A 21,317-nucleotide genomic window follows, 5' to 3' on the forward strand; every position below is an offset into this window, starting at 1 on the left:
AGTTCATATTTGTAATAAATTAATTTTATTGCAAGTGAGCAATAATACACTAAAGTGTGGTTCTTATTGGTTAATAACAGATAATAAAAGCATGTTGCAAGGACTGTTGCTTTCAGCTACATTCCTTGTGATGTTGGTCCTGTCTTCCATGTATCTTCGTAACAAATGAAGACATGACATCTAGCACTAGAAAGCCTACTGTTGTCAGAGGTGATAAAAAGCAGCATGCCAGGCTGTGTGCTAATCTAAACTATTCTCTTACTCCTTTCTCCTTGAATGAATGCGCCCCATGATGTTCATATGTCACCGATACCCTTCGTGTTACAATCTATATTTTGTACTCTTGTGCACTCTATGCAGCTTGTATCTTTGTTGAAACTAATATGGACAGTGTTAAGTGTTTGTATATGCCCTTGTCAATCCCGAATTGGTTAGTGTATGGAGGACTGCTGCATGCATTTAGCTTGCATGAAACAAGGAATTAGATATTACTACTGCCTTTAGTACTGAATATATATATATAGTTTATTATATTGGCAGTTATGCACAACAAATCAGCTGATAAAATATGTATGGAATGTCCCTGACCTAGGAGTTTAATACAGTATTATATTTAAGTCAAAAAAATGCACAGCTTCTACAACTCCAACTTCAACAGAAAACTCTGATCCATATTAACAAGGTATGCTCTTCTTCATTATTATGTAGATTTTTCCATGCTTTTTACTGTTATTTGTTTTACATTATACAAGAAGAGGTGATACTTCAGTGCCTAAGTACTGTTCACTGCTGCAGTAATAATTCTTAGGAAGATTACCAAAGATTATACAGTGTGCTTTGGCTAGTCTTCTCAAGTATTCGGTTGCAGGACTCCTTACAGGTTGACCATGGCAAACAGTGACCTGGCTCTGCAGGTGATGTCCAAGTTGTAGTGTATGGAAAGTGTGTGGACATATGACTAAGTAGGTGCTAACTCACCTCAAGAAGACTTTAGTTGCTGTTGCCACCTTGGGGTGTTCCCTGACATGCCTTGGCATATCTTTCCAGGAATGGAGTTACAAAATGACATGCAGTGGGGTCAGCCATTTGGTGATAGCCTGTTTTCACACAGGCCTGACCTCTCTAACCTTTGCAAAAGCTAAGAATAGCTGCTCTGTGTTTTAGTTCATTAATCTTTTTTTAGGTAAAATCACAGTTGCCCATACATATCCATGGTGTACAAGGATTGTTTTTATTTTCTTGCTCTGTGGAGTAAGAAGAAACACTTGATCGGTGATTGCCTGATTAACAAGACATTTCTGTCAGCACTTTGGATATGAAGCTTTGATAGGTGTGGAAGGTGAACCTATACTTATGGAAGCAGAGGATGGTCTGTTTGCACATAATGGTTTGAAATTCAGAAATCATGGCAGAAGTTATGGTTACTAGGTAAACAGTTTTTCGTATTACAAATGTAAGAGGTTCTGAAGATGCCAAGATCCTAAAATTAGCTACAAAAGAAAAATATTGGATTCTTGCATTGGGGACTATGTTTTCTTCAAAACTAAATAAACATTGGTAAAAGTACTTTGTAGTCATAATTTTGGCTTTGTTACTTTAAATATTGCTTACATAATAGCATGACTCATTATGGGTGTAGAGTTGTACTGAGGAAGGCGTGGTCACACGGAAACTGGTCTATTGTTCTGTGACTGTGTATCAGATTTCTAATAAATACCACATGATACTTGATTATTTGGTGGTGTTCCTGCTTGCTGGATTGTTAACATATTTGTTCATTTTATTGCTCCTTGCAATGGAATTGTTGCCCATTTTACCTATCTTGCATCTTGTTTGGTTTGATTCACTCCCTATCTATTGTCCAGACTTCTGAGTTTGGTGTCCTGTTATAATATTTTATAACAGTTTTTTTTGTCTCTAAAAAGCAAAAGGGTTTATTTCTGATAAACTCATAGGCCAAGTGAAGAAATTCATTCTTGCTCAGTATCAATGTGAGAGAGTCTGCTTCTATTCTGATTAGATGTTATTTATTTTATTTTACATGTGATAACCGGGAAGGTCCGACTGGACACAAGTACTTTTTCAGAGGAGGCCTGGAGAGAAAAACTTCACATAAAACATAAAATTATACATGTGCAAGTAAAGCCAAAGGAAACATTTAGATAAGAATACAATAAGAAGTTTTCAGATACAGATGTCACTTTTGGGTGTTTCTCCTGGAATGAAACGCAAGATGTCCTGGACAAGATAACAAACTTCCAAGATCATCATGTATAACAGATAAAGAACTGGTTCTCCTCTTTGGGATTTTAAGTGGGACGTCCAAAGTCTGGAAGGTGCCACTGCAGTCTTAGCAAAGGTGCCCAGATTTTTCTGACTGAGGCAGTCTTGAAGTTTTTCTTTCTCCGTTCCGTGGTCTTTTGACAAGAAGCAAAAGGCAAAACAACAGATAGACCCCATATGGGGTACTTATCTGTACTCTGTAAGCTAAGCCAAACCAAAGCACTAATGATACTTAAAATGTGCATCAACTATGGATCTTCCTTTCTTAAAATGCAGCAAGAAAGAAGGAATGAAATATAGCATGGCTGAACATTTCACTTATTAGACATCCTGATATTTAGATGGGAGGGTGTCTGATCAGATGAGAGGGGGAAGATGAAAAGTCAGGTCAGATGTCAGACCTCCTGCAGAAAGAAGTCTTGAGAGCTAACATAATATTACAATGAAAATACAAAGAAAATTTATAACACATGCCTTGAGTCAGAGATATGCAGAATTTGATCCCTCCTGACCTGTCTGCTTGATCCATTGGGTTTTGCAGTTGGGATTAAACCTAGCTAAACAGGAAGAAATCCCTGTATAACTTTCACGTCTAGCAGGTATTATAGCTATGATAAAGATTACATTTGTTTTTCTTTCATATGTGATAGTGTTTTATTCCTTACTATGTAGGTGGACCACAAATCTGAATAACTCAGAACAACTTATTAAAAACAAATACAGCACCAAAACATTTGGTTGCACACACAGGATAGATATTGCATTATTTTTCAGTCAGTTTTAATGACCACAATGGAAAAGTTTTGTTTAGCAGCAAATCATTAGATGTATAGTATAATAAGTAATACCACTACTGTATGTGACAATTGTCTCTGCCAACAATGTTTTAGAGGTATCAGTGTTGTATATCCTTGGAGGTATTAATGTGTGTGAGTCTTCCTAAATACAGAATCACTAAGGAGTCACATATTACAAATATTTTCTTACTGTATCCATTGATCAGGGGGAAGGGGGGCTTCCATGAAGGGCTCATACTATACTCCCACCAGTATCTGTTGGAAAGTCTTTCAATCCTGTAGCTACTTTTGGAGTTTCCTGTAAGTCAGGGATGTAAATATTTATGCATGGTGTATGCAGAAAACCTTCATTATTTTTCTTGGGTAAAACAAAATACATGCAGTTAGTGATAATCGTGCAGTAGTAGTCTCAGTGGTTAGGAATTCTATCTCAGTGTGGTATGTGACGTTATAACATTTGCTACTGAGATCAAGTATACCTGAGAACATAAGAATTTCAGATAAAAATAGGCATATTGAGAAGAATATTATTTCACCACAAACTCATGAGAAAGGCCTACTCACAGATCCCCAGATACTGTAATAATGGATCCATTAGATACATTCCCCTTTTAAACTGATACACTACTAGAAGTGCAGGCACTTTGATGTTGCAAAAGTCAGGTTACAGCAAAAGATATCCTTAGTGTACCAGTGAAGTGAAATTAAACAGAGAGCGCTGAGAACATCTTCTCAAAACCTAAAATGTAACAGCCTGTAATGTTAATGAGATTGAACACAGGCAGTCTCTAACATTTCTGGTTCAAGGTACTTGCTATTTCTTAAGAAGGTGCAGTGAAAATTCTGTTTTATTATGTCTTGCATTACATGATATAACACAAAAAAAATGCAGTGTCAGTGTCAATGTAGCATACTTACCTGGAAGAGCAAAAGGCTGTGGGCTCTATTCTAAGTCTAGGTACTTGGATTCATTTTCCAGTACTGGCACTGCAGTGCAACATGAGGGGGGGGGGGTGTGCACTCCTAAGTGTGCTACCCTTCAGATTAGATGTTAACCTTCAGCCTCCTGGATGTAAACAATTCCATGTCACTTATCAAAAATAGAGTAGGGGAAATTCTCTGCTGCCCAGTTAAATGTCCCATAGGCAGCATGAGTTCCACCTTGGGTTTCCCCAAAGAAGAGACTGACCTAGTGGAACTAACCTGGTCAACAAACCAAAACCAACATAAATTTATCCCATCTCCTTGAGCTAAATGGAAACATATTACTGTAGCTCAGGATGAGTGTTCAGAATAAAATACGCAATTAATAAATGTATGAGATATTTTAAATTGTTTTCATGGGAGAGTTGGTTTTACTCTTTGCTCAGAAAATTATACCGTAACAAGCTGATGTAATTAAGACACAAAAAGATGAAAAAAAACCCTACAAGTAATACTAATAACAAAAACCTATTTCAGCATGCTAACAGTAATCAGAAAAAGGGCAGGTTATATGCTATATCTACAAAGAGGTTGAAGTAATCCTTAGAAGGAAAGCATTTTTACACCGCTACTTTATTATATTTTATGTTTTTTGGAATGAAATCCACATGACATGAAGGTACATACTAATCACTGATCAATGTTTTCAATTTTATTAAAGTAAAGGACAGATACAAAAAGATGGCCAGTGAAGTAAGTTCAATATATTCCGCGTATTTGGCAAAGCACATCTTATGAACGCATTACAGCCAATAAATCAATAGATTCTAGGATAAATTTTACATAAACATTTGCACTTGCTACTGTTAGTGTAAGCAACAAACCTACAGACAAGTTTCAAAGATAAGGATAAATAACAGCTGACATTTTGTCTTTCAAAATGATAAATTATTTTGCTAACTAAGAGGCCTTCCAAGAGGCATTGTTTAAACATTTCATTCAAATTTTAAGTATGAAAATGGCTATTTTGTAGTTATACATAAAATTGATAATGTTTTTTTCAAATACAGACTGAAGCAGCTGTTTCCCTAAAATAAAAATTCAATGCAAATATTACGTAGATTTTGTATCAGTCATTCGTCTTACTGTTTTGCATATACCTACATTTTAATAATTTAAAATATGTGGGTATCCTGGGTTCAATGCCCAGACAAGAGTAAGAGTTTATATATATATATATATATATATATATATATATATATATATATATATATACGGTTTACTTTCAGAATGTGGAAAGCAATTTGTACGTTTATGTTCAAAGTGCATTAAAAGCGAAAGTAAACTTATTGAATCTGGAATCTCAATATTCGAACGGCAAATGCAGTTCAATGGTCATATATTTAAACCAGCGAATATCAAACTTTCGGTATTAACATGGTTTAAAACTGGGGAGTAAAATCGGTTTGAAATTCAACATTGTATTTTGACGATAAAAATAAACGAACAAGATGATTTAGACATTCTGATAGTAAACATTTATTATATATTTATGTGTGTGTGCGCGTGAGTATGTCTATATATATATATATATATATATATATATATATATATATATATATATATATATATATATACCTATATATACCTATATATATATAAATATAGACACACACACACACACACACACACATGGTAAGAGTTTTTTCTTTATATATGTGTGTGTGTGTGCATGTACATATCTATGTATGTGTATGTGTGAGTGTATATATATTTATATATGGCTCTATGCCAGTTGATCGAGTTTTTCAGAAACTCAAAATTCATATTGGCGAGATGATATAATCGAATTTCTGAAAACTTAAAAATAAAAAAAAACACATAAAAATCTATCTTTTTTATTTTTCTGCATGGGGGAAGCCCTCCTGTGCATCTCCATCCCCTGTTAATTATATATACCAACTCTGAAATCGCACTAGATTGAGTAAAACAGTACGTTTCCCGATCTTGAGTGTACCGCAATCTCCATTCAAAAGCTCTGGATTTTCAGAAATTCAATCATATTGTCTCATTTATATGAATTTCGAGTTTCTGAAAACTTGATTAACTGACAGGGATCCATGTGTGTGTGTGTGTGTGTGTGTGTGTGTGTGTGTGTGTGTGTGTGTGTGGGTGAGTGTGGGCGTGTGTGGGCAAGTGTGTGTGTGTGTGTGTGTGTGTGTGTGTGTGTATATATATATATATATATATATATATATATATATATATATATATATATTTATCTCAGTTTGTTGAAATCTCAATTTATCTACTCTTCGACTCTCAGTTCATCGACACTCAAAATATTGAAATCGCACTTCATTGAAGCAGCAGAACAAGGAAGATTTTCCAATGGTAAGTAACCAGTTACCAAAAAAAGAAACAAAACCTAAACCACACCATCCCTAACAAACCCAGTTGGGGGGGGGGGGCTATGTTCTCTATACCCTCCTAAATATATATACCAACTCCAAGATCGCACTACAGTTGGGAAAGGGCAAAGTTCACCATTTTGCACAGCAAGTTACTTACTGTGGTAGAATGTTCCTTGTTCCGCTACTTCGATGAAATACAATTTTGATATTTTGAGTGTCGATGAACTGAGATTTCGACAAAGTCAGGTATATATATATATATATATATATATATATATATATATATATATATATATATATATATATATATATATATATATAAGTATATATGAATTATATGAACAAAATAAAAGGCTGTTGCAGACCCTCCTGTGATAGATAGTACCTCTTTAGTAGTCACTCCTCTCAGAAATATTGTCTCTTTTACAGGTTCTAGCATAGTCCAAGGTATTCTTCTCTTTTACAATCCTTTTGCAAAGATGTGCAGACTTTTTTTTGCTGCAGCACTCAGTTCTAGGTACAAACTCCCCCGCTCTGAGATGACAGCTTCTCTAACAGCACTTCCTTTTATACACTATTTTCATAGACTAATCAGCTTAACAATTCCTGTGAAAACCTTCTCTTTATAAAAGAGTGCATGTGTCTGCCTTAAATGATCATTGATATTTACAATATATGTACAGCATTCTGTTTGCAGCAGCATTGTTATAATATTTAACTTCAAGTTTACATCATTTTGGCACATTATCAGGTAAGAACTGTTGCAATATGCCACAGTATCTATCTATTTATACTGATTTTGATATAGACAGATATTGTGTATTCGTACTATGCTTTACCTAAGAATGCATACATTTCTTCTACATATTTTTGCCCCTGTGTCAGCTGACCATCAAACCTACTCCTATCAGACTCAAATCCATTTATTCCCTAGGGGTGGAAATCATCCCCAGATCCACTAGGGGTAAGATTCATCTGAGTGGCCTGTCATTTAGGCAGCCATAAGAGTTGACCATATCCTTGCCAGCACCCCAACTATGAGGGCATCTTCCTTAACTTAATCTATCCCCTAGGCTGGAGAAAGGCAAGATTTAGTGGATATCTTGTTGGAAGCATCAAGTCAAAAACTGCAGATGCCTTGTTCAAGGCATACTGCAGGAAAATTTATTCCAAATAAATAACTGCTGCCAAACTCATGGACTGAAACTAAATGCCCAAAATGCATTATTACCCTTTGGAAGTTGTTTGGGGATTTGGGAACTTACATGGACAGTGACTTAACTTTCTACCAACATGTGTCCATTGTCATAAGAATGTCCATCTATATTGTACAGCTTATAAATAAAAGGAATGTGTCTAGATCTAGAGCTGTCATTGTATTCCTTTACTCGTCCCTCATTAGGTCAGTCATTGAATATTATGCCCCCTTTGGCATGTATCTGTCCAGACATATGCAACAACTGGAACATACACACAGTTACCTTACTAAAGGATACAAGGCCTAAACAATATGTCCTGCATGGACGAACTCAAAGCCCTGTCCCTATACTTGCTATCCGACAGACTGCAAAGAGGTGACCTGTGTCTGGCATACAAGGCATCCTAAAACCCAGTACTGATGGATTCACTACACATCAGCAAGTCCAGTGACATCAGAAATACTCGATCTAGGGATCTAAACTTCTTCTGCAATATCAACAGAATGGTTTGGAGGAGCAAGTATATCTCACAGAGGATACTGCTGCTCTGGAAGAGACTCCCCATCCACATTAAACAAAGTTCATACCTGTCCATATTCAAGCGCAACTTTGATCTATGGATGGGAACAGAAAATTTACTCCAGGACTGCCCCCTGTACTAGTAATGGAAAATGTTTTATCCCATGCATTGTACCCCCTCAAATTATCTATGGTATGATCCCAATTATTCTCATTAGGGGTAATATATAGTTATTAACCATAGGATGGTTAAGGCCGCTCTGTAACGAAATGGGAAAGGTTTATTTCAGCACAAAAAGGGAAATCAGTTAAGCTTACAATGGTCTGCAAGAGCAGCTAGCCTAGTACTTACATACAAAACTATACATATATCATTTTTAAAAAATGGTAGGAGCAATTGACATTCATAGGTTGAATTAAAATGGAGTAAGATAATGGCGCAGTTACTTGAAAATGGAGGAAAAAACAAGATAAGGTAAAGTTCTGGCCTTAGGTAATTAATAGTGGAAAAGAATGAAGTCATGTGAAGAGCTGGAATATTAATTTCAATTAGATGAGAATTTGGAATGGGTTTATCAAGGGATAAAGGTAAGATGTCAGAGATTGGAAGGAAAAATGGGGGAAGGGAGGAATTAGAAATGGTGAAGAAACAGTCATGATCAGAATAGAGGGTAGATCTACAAAAGGAATGTTGAAAACAGGGATAAGATGGCTGGGAGGATGATGAAGCTGAAAAATGGAGGAAATGAGGAGAGGATGGGGAAAATAAATACAAGAGTAGATAAAGAATGAGGAACAGAAATATATACAAAAACTATGTGTGTGTGTGTGTGTGTGTGTGTGTGTGTGTGTGTGTGTGTGTGTGTGTGTGTGTGTGTGTGTGTGTGTGTGAAAAGCTCACAAATTTAAAATTGTAACTTGGAATTAATTCCAAAAGTATTTCTATACTGCAGCTAAGTTGGCAAGAATGCTCTTCGTGATATGTTTGGGACTTGTTAGCGGTGCCTTGAGCAAACAAGAAAATTGGCACATATATTTTGGATTCACAAAGAATTAGAGAGGTATGAAAGACAAGTGCAGCAAGCAATAAAGAAAATGATCCCAGAGACTGGGATAATAAGGAAAAAAAATCTTCATTATTTATGTATTTATTTCCATTTGTTTACCATGAGAGTGCATTTGGGTATACAGTCTGATTTTCAGCGGAAGTATGGGGAGAAAAGCTCCTTGAAAAAGATTACCATAGACATTTACACAGTAAACATTAAAAATGTACACAAGCATTGACACAATAAACAAACATTTAAGTACTAAGCAGGATTTAACTTTTTAAGATAATTATGCAGAATTTGAGAAAAGAAAAAAGAAGTTATGTTTTACCATGACATTCCATCTGAGCTGTCCATCTTCATTTATCATCAAAGTGTGGGTTCAGTTCTGAAGCCTCGGAACTGACTCCACCACTTCTATAGCTCTTGGATTCCAAAAGCTCTTGAGCACATCCCTTTCCCACAATGCTTAGGGTAGATTACCTCAGATCGAGTTTTCCCATAAGTGAAATAAGAAAGTAAAATTTCCTGAAGAGACCATATCTGGAGTAACAATTAATTCCAAAATGAAACCTATCAGGGGGAATTTCTATTCTTCCAGGAATCTGGTAGGGCGAAGGAAGGAGGACAGTTGATGACAAATGAAGATGGACAACTCAGACGGAACATTATGTTAAGACATAAATTCTTAATCTGAAGTTGTCGATCTTCATTTTATCATCAGTGTGTGGGACAGAGTCAGCAAAAAATGAGATGTTAAGTACTCGAAAACAATATCAGCAACTTTAATAAAACAAATGAGCACTACCATAGGCCACCAATGATCTATTGAGCTAAAAACTTTTATTTGGTAATGGATACGGAAAATAAAAAAAAACATGTACACATTAACGCCTAATGTTGCACCGCGTTTTCGTCAAAGCCAAGACTTCATCAGATACATGCATACCTCCTCATTGTGCCTCATTTTATATTAAAACCAATGAAAGACAACCAATTACAACACAAAACTTGTAATTCAATCAATTGTGTACTGCTTGGACTTTAAAAACCCAAATAGTTTATATTAAATATATAAAATATTACTAAATGTATCATATAATAATAAAAATGTGTAAAAAAAATATATATATATATGTATATATGTGTGTGTGTGTAAAAAAAAAGATACACACACACACACACATATATATATATAAATATATATATATATATATATATATATATATATATATATATACACACACATGTAGGTGAATTTCGAATGTTCTGGCTGGACAGCTCCATATAGTGTGGAATGGGTAGCTTTCCCTTTTCCACACTGTAGTGTGATCTCAGAGTTGCTATATTTAAATTGAAGGGGGTGTGGGGCACAGTGTTGGTAATTTTTTGTGCTGTGTTCCTGTTTGTAACAGGTGTTTGAAATTCCAAATGTCGAGGAGGCTCTGGTCAAAAATTTACCAAAACAGCAGAGGCCACCAAAGCAGACACCCAAACAACTACCACCTCACGACCCAACACATGCAACACATAGACCACACAGTCAGAGTGTCAAACAGTCACAGCCCTTAAGGCCAAACAAAATGCCAGACACACTTGTCATTGGTGATTCCATAGTCAGACACACTGACGTCCCGCTCACCAGACTGAGTAAGGAGAAGGTCACAGTAAGCTGCCTGTCGGGCGCTAGAATCCGCCACATAACGCAAGCACTCAGGTCTCTCAACAGCAGGTATAAGTACGACTCAGTCATTGTCCACGCTGGTGTCAACGACCTGAGATGTACCTCCTTGGACTACATGAAAAGGGACATCGAGGAGCTCTCTGATTATGTAGCCCAGGCAGGTATGACCCTGACCTTGAGCAGTATCCTACCTTCACCTAGAATGATGCCACAATACAGTGATAAGATGATCAGCTTTAATAATTGGCTTAAATTCTGGTGTCATTCAAAGGGGATCCAATGTCTGTCTGCCTGGGATGACATGCTGGACAAGCCACGCTGCTTCGCAAGGGATGGCTTGCACCTGTCACCCCTGGGCTTCGGATATTGGCAAAGGCTCTTGCCACCCCATAGTGCCTTTTTAGGCAAGGCTCAAATTCTAAACCTACCACCCTAGAACACCAAAAGGAAAAAACTAAGGGTAATGCTGCTCAATGCCAGAAGTCTCAATCTCAAGATGCACGCACTCGAGGCCCTTCTCAATATGGAGAACATCGATGTCTGTGCTGTGACAGAAACCTGGTTCAAGGCTCCTGAGAGCACCCCAGCACTAACAGGTTTCACCTCATATCATGCCCGGCCCCAAAATCCCGACAACACCAAGAAAGGAGGGTGTCCATATTCATAAAGGACACCCACACCTCAAGGTTGGTGGCAACGCACGATGCATCGGAGACCATCCAGGTGCAATTAACCATAGGCAAGACTGCTCTGCAATTTGTAGCATGTTACAGGCCACCCTCTCAAACTCAGGAACCTCACATGGCCTTCCTGAAAACATTGGAGGGATAAATGTATCTCCAAACACCATCATACTAGGTGACTTCAACTACCCTAATATAGACTGGGAACACTACTCAAGCCCGAACACTCTAACCCAAAGATTCCTGGAGTTCATAAACTCAAATGCCATGGAACAACTAGTCACCATCCCCACAAGAGGTGAAAACATACTTGATCTCATAATCATGAACATGGGATCAAAATGTTCAACACCGGAAGTATACCCCTCACTGGTGAGATCAGATCATAAACTAATCTCGCTGGAGGCCCTCATCCCGCCCCCACCTGAAACAAAAAGACCACAGTGAAAAACTTCTCAAAAGCCGATTTCACACTTCTAAAAACTAGTGTGGTCTCCTTTAAGGCCCCTGAGCCAGTGGTAAACATTACTCAAACCGCTGAATCACTTACAAATGCCTTCTACCAGCACCTACAGGACTGCATGGATCAGGCAATCCCAAACAAAACTAAGACTCTCTGTACCAAAGGCAAGCGTCCAGTCTGGTGGACCCCAGCCATAAACAAGCTCTACAACAAAAGGAGGAAGCTACTACAAGATAGAGCAAAATCCTTGAAAGGTAAGACACCTTTGATCATTATAAGTAAAAAACTAAGAGCTCTCATAAAATCATCCAAGGCAAATTTTGAGAGAAAAATCGCCAAGGACTCTAAAGACAATCATAAGGCCTTCTTTAGCTATGTTAGAAACCTAGGAGGAAACTCCCAGATATGCTCAGAATTAGTTCAAAATGATGTGAAAATTACTGAACCTACACACATTGCTAACATACTGGCTGACAGGTTCAGTGCAAACTTCTCCCCTCCCCAAAAGGAGAGATATCTATTCCAGAGGATTGTAGCCCCCAAACATCTCCAACGCCCAGGTGAGAACTGCCCTCACTAAGGCAAAACACAGCATCCATGGGACGGATGGTGTCCCCGGCTGTGTGCTTCATGAACTCAACGAGGAATTAAACCCACAGTTAGGACAGCTGTTTAATCTTAGCCTCACCTCAGGATACATACCCAAGGAGTGGCGCGGCGACTGTGGTCCCACTTCATAAGGGCGGTGCCTCCACAGACCCTGGAAATTACCGCCCCATTAGCTTGACAAGCCTTATCTGCAAAGCCATGGAGAGGATCATAATGGAACTCATAAATAAAGACATAGGGAACTTGCAGACTTTGGATCCAACCCAGTTTGGCTTTGTCAAAGGCAGATCCTGCCTCTTAAACTTGGTTGACTTTTTCGAGACAGTCACCAAGGCCATTGATGAGGAAAGGCAGTCCATACAGCCTACCTTGACCTGGCAAAGGCCTTCGACACAATACCCCACTCAGGTATCATCGAAAAACTCATCAGCTTGAATGTAAACCCATACATCACAAGATGGGTTGCAAACTGGCTAAGCGACAGAACCCACAGGGTCAGAGTTGCTGGAGCCATGTCAGACGCAAAGCCTGTCACAAGTGGTGTCCCACAGGGCTCAGTCCTGGGTCCACTCTTGTTCGGCATCTACTTTTCTGAAGTACAAGCAAACACAGGAGGGTTATGGCTGACAAAGTTTGCAGATGACTGCAAACTGGGCCATAGTCGAAAACACATCTGACACAGATATCCTCCAGAAGGGCCTCACAGAAACGGATAACTGGTGCCAAAGCCATGGCCTGAAGTTAAACGCCAAAAAATGCATAGTCATACCCTTCGGGAAAAACAAGGTTACCCCTAGCTACCATATAGGTGACAATCCACTGAGCACAGAAAAAGTCATCAGGGATCTGGGGACCCAAGTTGACAGTAGTCTTTCGTTTGACACTCATGTTGCTAAAGTAGTTAGGAAAACCTTCTATATCGCCCACCTGATCATGAAGGGATTCACATCTAGATCAAGGGAGGTCATCGTCCCCTGTACTCATCACTCATTAGACCTATGATTGAGTACAATGCCCGTTCGAATGTATCTGACCAGACACCTGATGCAGCTTGAAAGGCCCCAAAAGTTCCTCACCAAAAGGATAAAGGGTCTCAAAAATATGTCTTATGCTGCCCGACTGAAAGAACTCCAGCTTTATTCAGTCTCATACCGCTTGCTCAGAGGTGACCTGTGCCTAACATATAAGGCCATGTCAAACCCAGATTTGATGAATATGCTTCACCTCAAAAAATCTAGATCCCTCAGAACCACAAGGGCGAGACTTAAACCTTGACACGGTTATAAATAGAACGTGCTGGAGGGACAGATTCATCACCCAGAGACTCCCTATGCTGTGGAACAAAATCCCGGTACATGTGAGGCAGAGCACCTCGCTGGCCTTGTTCAAGAGGAATCTTGACCAATGGATGGGAGATCGCAGATATACCCCAGGGATTACTTCAGTGTCACTGCTTGACAGAGGCACAGAAAAATGATAGGCATAGTTTTTATTCAAACTAAAGGGGTGGCGAAAGCCACATAACTATGGGCTAGGCTTATAAATGCCCTTGGGCAGATAGCCTAGTATGAACCTATGAACCTATGAACCTATATGGTAAAAAAAAAAAAAAAGAGTAAAAACCAAGACCATATATGGTAAAAAAAAAAAGGAGTAAAAACCAAAACCGCCCCATGGCTAACCAAAGATACCAAAAAACTTATGCTAAAAATAGATACATCCTGGAAAACATACCATCAAAACAAGCAGCCAGAAACTTTTCTTAAATATAAACAACTCCGCAACTTCACTAAAAAACAAATCATCAGAGACAAAAAGTATTACTATATCAAACTCCAGTCTAACCAATCAAAAATCCCAAACATTTCTGGAATTCCATTAATTCTCTTCTCAACCCAGGTACCAAAAACAACCCTTGCCCTGACACCAGCAAATCTGATCCTGAAATAGCCTCTCTATTCAACTCCTTCACCAACTCCATAGCAGAACTGACCAAGACCTTCCCTAACAATAACCCTGCCCCTCAACCTATCCAATCTTCCTCATCCCCTACACCATCCTCTGCCTCCAATCCTCCTCCAATATTTGAACTTAAACCCATCTCAACCTCCCACATAAAAAAAAATTGCTCTCTAAATTAAAACCATTGTCCAATGCCCCTGACAATATCCCATCTTCCTTCCTAAAAATAGCCACAGATGGTATCGCTCTCCCCATTAGCATTTTTATCTATGTAGGAATCTTGTGTGCCCAAATTATGGCATGCTGCCTTTATTCTACCTCTCCATAAAGGTAGAATGGAACAATAGCATCATTAACTACCTCCCAATAGCTATCCTCTCCCCAATCTCAAAACTTCTGGAAAATGCATCCATCTTCAGTTTATGCCATTCCTAGCCAATCACCAACTAATCACTCCAACCCAACATGGCTTCCGACCTGGCCATAGTACTGTCACTGCCCTTCTCTCCTTCTTACACACAGTAAACCCTGCCCACGACTCTGGTAAAATAGTATCAACAGTTCTACTAGATCTGTCCAAGGCATTCGATACCATCTCCCACACCCATCTCTTGAACCATTGTTCTAACCTTAATCTCTCCCAGAATACCTTATCCTGGTTCTCAAGCTACCTCTCTGATAGGTCTCAAGCTGCGAAATGGGGGAAACTGACCAAGACCTTCCGTAACAATAACCCTGCCCCTCAACCTATCCAATCTTTCTCATCCCCTACACCATCCTCTGCCTCCAATCCTCCTCCAATATTTGAACTTAAACCCATCTCAACCTCCCACATAAAAAAAATTACTCTCTAAATTAAAACCATGCTCCAATGCCCCTGACAATATCCCATCTTCCTTCCTAAAAATAACCACAGATGGTATCGCTCTCCCCATTAGCATTTTTATCCATGCAGGAATCTTGTGTGCCCAAATTATGGCATGCTGCCTTTATTCTACCTCTCCATAAAGGTAGAATGGAACAATAGCATCATTAACTACCTCCCAATAGCTATCCTCTCCCCAATCTCAAAACTTCTGGAAAATGCATCCACCTTCAGTTTATGCCATTCCTAGCCAATCACCAACTAATCACTCCAACCCAACACGGCTTCCGACCTGGCCATAGTACTGTCACTGTCCTTCTCTCCTTCTTACACACAGTAAACCCTGCCCACGACTCTGGTAAAATAGTATCAACAGTTCTACTAGATCTGTCCAAGGCATTCGATACCATCTCCCACACCTATCTCTTGAACCATCGTTCTAACCTTAATCTCTCCCAGAATACCTTATCCTGGTTCTCAAGCTACCTCTCTGACCGGTCTCAAGCTGCAAAATGGGGGAAAGGCACCTCAACCTTCCTTCGTACCCCCACTGGGGTACCCCAGGGATACATACTCAGTCCAGTGCTGTTCAACATCTTTATTAATGATTTCCACAAAATCATTCCCAACATCAAAATCGTACAATATGCGGATGATTCAACTTTAGTCTGCTGCACCTCTAACCTCTCAGAGCTTCAAACAGTGACCCAAACTGCTTTCTCCACTACTGAAAACTGGATGCTCTAAAACCACCTCTCACTAAATGTCAACAAATCCAAAATACTATTATTCTCTCCCTCAAAAGCTTCCCCTCTTGATAAAAATTTGTTCCAAATTATTAGCCAAAATAACTCTACTATAGAGGTTGTTCCCTTCGCTAAACTACTTGGGGTTACTATTGATGGACACCTAAAATTTGACACTCACATCCAACAAAACATTAAGAAAACCCATATAAAACTTGGTATGCTATACAGGAACATCCAATTTCTCTCTCCTTCCACCAGACAAACACTTGCCACTACCTATCTACTCCCCTCACTAATGTATGGCACTCCTCTACTAACAAACTTATCTGCCTCTCTCTCCTCCAGATTGGAAGTCTGTTATAATAAGATTTCTACATTTGCAACCAAAGCCAAATTCTCCCCCCATCTTTGTACTGCCCTTCATTTTTTAAATTGGCTTGAATTCTCCAACCATCTAGACTATCTCCAAATTACTACAGCCCACAGACTAATTTTTCAACTTAGTAAGTGCCCAGCACTAACAAACATCTTTCAACCTTACAGCCCTCAGAGAACTCTAAGATCTACTCAACAAAACCTAATCACTATCCGCAAGCCCAGTCGTCCTGCTGGTCAGCTTCTTCTATCCTTTTCTTTAGCTAAAAAATGGAATTCTCTTCCTTCCTCTCTAAGGACCTGTGAAAACTATGAAAACTTTAAAAATCAGCTACATTCCTACCTTTCCTCTAACAGGAAATGCAACTGCACTCTCCCCACCTAGCCTAATAATCAATCCACCCCTTAAACTCCTGACTAACTCTGAGTACAAGCTAACCTAACATAAATGTACATATTGTAAGTGACATAATTGTACGTATTATAAATAACCCATCCCACCTTTTTTCTCTCTTTTCCTTCTAAGTCTTTATTCTCCCTCTCAATTAAGTTACCACTGCCATCCTAAATATTTAGATACTATGTAACCAAAGGATTCATTCCTGCTCTCTAGCATGAAATGAAATTGTAATTGTGTCTTCTTTACTATGATTGTATATGTAACTAAACTATGTAATGCAGAGCTTTTCTCCCTGGGCCTCCACTGAAAATGGGCTCCCTGAGCCCAGTGGACCTCCCTGATCACCAAACTGGTTTTGTTTGTGTCTTTCGGCTTTTTCCGGTTAGGGGTCGCCACAGTGGAACTCCGGTCCGCTAATGATTGGTAGTGGATTTTTACGTGCCGGGTTACCAGCCCTGATGCACAACCTTCAATGAAGGCACCCCCCATTCACGTATGCCTCCACACAGAAGACACTCTAGCTGAGAATCGAATGGGACAACACATTGCTATGAGGTGACAACACTACCACAGCACCACCACTGCACTGATAATAAATAAATAAATAAATAAATAAATAAATAAATAATATGGTCTCAGCCATATGAAAGTCGGCCTTTTGGAGTTTCGATCATCTGTAGGGACCCATATATATGGGTGTGTGTGTGTGTGTGTGTGTGTGTGTGTGTGTGTGTGTGTGTGTGTGCGTGCGTGCGTGCGTGCGTGTGTGTGTGTGTGTGTGTGTGTGTGTGTGTGTGTGTGTAAAAAATACAGAGCCCCCAGATACTTATAATCTTGGGTGGACTCAAGGAAGGACATTCCTGACCACCATCGAACCAAATGATGCTTGTCCTCTAGAGACCAGATCTAATTTGTAATGAGTAACAAAGGTATGGGGAGACACAAAGTTGCAGCTGCACATATTTCATTTATGGATGTTCTCAACTGTAAGACAGCAGAAGTGGCTACTACTCTCATTGAGTGTGCCTTTGGGCAAACTGGTACCAGTATACCTCTCTTCTCATAAACAAAGGAAATGCAGTCTGTAATCCATTTGGCTAGAGTCACTTTTCCCACATATGTGAAAAGGAGATAAATAGCTGGTTGGATTTTCTGAAACCCTTTGTCCTGTCAAGGTAGAATCTGGACTGTCTGTGAACATCTAACAGGTGTAATAAGTACTCACCCGTGTTAGAGTAATTCAGAAAGTAGACCGGAAGATTGATGCATTGCTTGAGGTTAGTTTCAGAAACTACCTTAGGAAGAAAAGATGAATTTGTCCTGAAAGAAACTCTGTCTTTATGAGAAATCAAATATGGAGGCCTAGACGAAAGGGCTTGTATTTCCGAAATTTGTCTAGCTGTAGTGACAGCAACCAAAAAGATAGGTTTCCAGGATAGAAATTTTACATCATACCTAGAGGCTGTTTCAAAGAGCGGATTGTGCCAGAGGTTGCAGCATCAGAGTAAGTTCCCAAGGAGGGGTGGGATCCTTGAAAGGTGGTTTAAGGAGGAGAGCACCTTTCAAAAAGGCTTTAGAAAGCCTGTGTGAAGCCACTGATGATCCATGTAAACCACTGCGAAAATTAAAAATGGCCGCTAGTTGAACTTTAACAGGAGATGTGGAAGCAACTTCATTGAAGATGGAGGCTAGGAAATGAAAAATTTTGTGTGCTGGTGCTAACAAAGGATTGATATCATGCAGAGAGGCCCAACAAACAAATTGTTTCCTTTTACTTGAATAAAGTTTACGTGTGGATGGCTTATGAGATGAGAAAAGTATGCATTTGTCTGGGGAAGAGAGCATATTATGCCTGGCCACTAACAGAATTTGAAAAACTAGGCTGCAGCTTGAGAGCTGTAATGTCTGGGTGACTCATGCCTGTCATGTGAGACAGAAGGTCTGAAGTGGGATCCAGAATCCATGGTCGATGTACGAGATGAAGCCAAAGGAAGGGAAATCAAATTTGATGAGGCCAATAAGGGGCAATGAGGATAACTTGGCTCTTCAACCTGGCTGCTTTCTGTAGAAAGTTTGGAATTAGTGGGGTCAGAAGAAATGCTTAAAGAAGACTGGGCAGCCAATTGTGAAAAAGAGAATCCTTCTGTAATTCCCCCTGGGGGGATTAAGGCAAAGTAACTGCTGCATTTGTTGTTCAGAGGGGAGGTGAAAAGGCTGCAACAAAGCTAGTCCCATGTGCAAAATATCTTTTCAGAAACTTTTGGATTGAGGGACCACTCATGATGTTTAAGAATGTACTTGCTCAATTTGTCTGCTATCACATTTGACTTCCGTGGAATGTGCGTTGCAGTCAGAAAGTGGTTAGATGAGATAGCTCACTGCCATACTCTGAGGGCTTCCTTCTCAGCATAAGGGGTAACACCTGGTTCCCCCTTATTTCTTGATGTACAAGACCACTGAAATGTTGTCTGTCTCAATCGCAGTCATCCTTAGAGATAGAGAGCTCTGGAATACTTGCAACACTATCAGCACTACTCTCATCTCTAGAACGTTTATGTGCAGATTGGCCTCTGTCGGGGACCATGTGCCTTGGACCATCTTTCCCAGGCAATGGCCCCTCTCACCCCAGCTGGGAAGTGTCCATGGTCACTGCGGCTTTGGGTTGAGGGGGAATGAATGGGCATCCTTGTAGGACTTGTTTCAAATGAACCCACCACAAGGGATCTCTTGCATGTGTTGGTGATCAAGATTAGTATTGACAAGGAATGTTGAAAGATAGACCACTGTGCTGCAACCAACCATTGTATGATTCTCATGTGTAACCTGGCAAGTGTAACAAGAGTTATGGCAGCCACCACTGAGCCTAATGTCTGAAGAACCTGCTGTGCTGGAAATTTTTCCTTTTGTACTAGTGTCTGGACTTGAGTCTGAGCAGTTTCCAGTCAAGATAGAGGAAGTGAGGCAATGGATGTTGTATCCAGAGAAGCTCCTATAAATGTTAGGTTTTGAGTTGGCTCCAGATAGGATTCCTTGAAGGTAATTATGATGCCTAAATGCTGCACAACTGTAAGACATTTTGCTTTGCTGTTAGAAGTAGCTACCTGGTAGTAGCAAAAATGAGCCAGTCGTCTAGATACAAAAACACCCAGAATCCTTACAGTCTTAAGTAAGCTGCTACTACTGCCATGCATTTGGTGAACACCTTGGGGGCTGTGGTGAGACCAAATGGCAGAACTTTGAATTGGTAATGACTGTCTCACAGCTGGATGTGAAGGAATCTTCAGGAGACCCTGTCCATCTTTATGTGGTAGTACATGTCCTGAAGCTCTATAGAGCACATCCAGTTGTTCTTTCCTAAAATGGAAGAATGGACTGTACTGTGATCATCAAAAATTTGGTTTTTCGAACAGATTTGTTCAGTTTGCTGAGATCCAAAATTGGTCTCCAGTCCCCTGTCTTTTTTTGGCTCTAAAAAGAATCTTGAGTAAAGCCCAGATTCTATCTGGTCTGGTGGGACTTCTTGGATGACTCTTTTTTTTTTTTAACAGCTTTTGAATTTGAATGACTGCCTGTTCCCTCTGACTGGGTGGAACACTGGGGAATTTCTATGACTGGGGGGGGGGGGTGGAATTGTGTAAGCTCTGGAAATGATTCTCTGCACCGAGTATCAGAGGTGATTTCTTGCCAGGCCTTCAGGTGCAGGGATAAATTACTCCCGATTGCCTCGAGAGGTTAACAATTGGGCCTCCTTTCAGGAGCACTGGAAGGGTTTCCCAAAAAAGGAATAACAGAAACCCTGTTTCTGCAGGCCACCTCTGCTGCCTGGATGGCATCTTCCTCCATTGTCCCCCCCCCCCATCCCTGGAGGAACCATAACCACTTGCATTCTGGAAAGACCCTTGGGATTTTTTGAATCACATTTTTTTGGTTCCTCATTGGTTCCTAGAAAAATACCTTTGAGGAGTGGAAAAACATACTCCTATGGCAGAAAGGGTTTTCCCATCCTTCTCACACCTGTTTAGAATGTCTCTAACAGTTGGACCAAAAAGGGATGAGCCGTCAAAGGGTGATTTAACAAACGAAGACTTGAAGGGCTCTGCAAAGTCACACAAGCCCATCCAGGCATGCCTCCTTTTGGAAATACCTCAACCCGCTGCTTTACTCATTCCTTTAGTTACATGTGAAATGACTCATGGAAGATTTAGAGATGAAAGTCAGGGTAGCTAACTGGGAGGTGACTGATTCATGGACTTCCTCAGAAACAGCTTCTGAGAGAGTATCTGACAGCTCCTTGATTAGATCTGTAATCTAGTAAAGTGAACTAAGTAATTCAAAGACCACA

General features: G+C 39.7%; 1 protein-coding gene across 3 annotated transcripts in view; it reads right to left on the minus strand.

Annotated features, from left to right (window-relative positions):
- Window positions 1-21,317, minus strand: part of CCDC33 (coiled-coil domain containing 33) — a 1,222,712-nt gene that overhangs the window by 919,507 nt on the left and 281,888 nt on the right. The window lies entirely within an intron of this gene.

Source organism: Protopterus annectens, chromosome 7.part0 (genome assembly GCF_019279795.1).
Source record: "Protopterus annectens isolate FY-2018-M chromosome 7.part0, PAN1.0, whole genome shotgun sequence".
Taxonomy (NCBI): Eukaryota; Metazoa; Chordata; order Ceratodontiformes; family Protopteridae; genus Protopterus; species Protopterus annectens.